Raw genomic sequence first — 772 nt, forward strand, 5'->3', positions numbered from 1 at the left:
AACACGGCATTGTCTTTCTGGCGCAAGAAACTGAAAATGTAAATGAGAACCGAAATGTGTAATAAATATTGTGAAATAGGAAGTAATTTTTCAAAAGCAAAAGGGAACTAGGGGAGAATCTAGAGAAAAAAGATGGAATGGAAACAAAACTTTGTAAACAAGGTAGGGCAGACGTGTTGAAGAAGAGCGTAGAGATGGAGAAAAAGAAGAACCAAGGTATATTACATATGAACACAAATTCCTTATGATGAGTGTGATTTTATGTATATTTAAAATGTATCAAATAACTTAATTTTTTTAAAATGACATCTTATATTATTGCATATGTTTTTGCAAGGTTTTAAAAATGCAATGGGACACACAGAGAAATCGTCATGCTTTCTAAATTATTTTTATGGATATTCAACTAATATTAGGCTGGAAGCGGTAGCAGGAGTCTATAGACCCAGTAACTGGGAGGCTGAGGCAGGAGAATCCCTAAAAGTGCAAGACCAGTCTGGATTACAAAGTGAGGTCAAGGCCAGCCTGAGCTACATAGTGTGACCCTGCCTCAAAAAGAAAAAAGAAAAAATGAAGGGAAAAAGGAAAGGAAAAGAAGGAAGGAAGGAAAGAAGGAAGGAAGAAAGGATGAAAGGAAGAAAGGAAGGAAGGAAGGAAGGAAGGAAGGAAGGAAGGAAGGAAGGAAGGAAGAAAGAAGAAAGAAAGAAAGAAAGAAAGAAAGAAAGAAAGAAAGAAAGAAAGAAAGAAGAAAGAAAGAAAGAAGAAAGAAAGA

This window comes from Octodon degus, unplaced genomic scaffold, assembly GCF_000260255.1.
Source record: "Octodon degus isolate 3935 unplaced genomic scaffold, OctDeg1.0 scaffold00066, whole genome shotgun sequence".
Lineage (NCBI taxonomy): Eukaryota > Metazoa > Chordata > Mammalia > Rodentia > Octodontidae > Octodon > Octodon degus.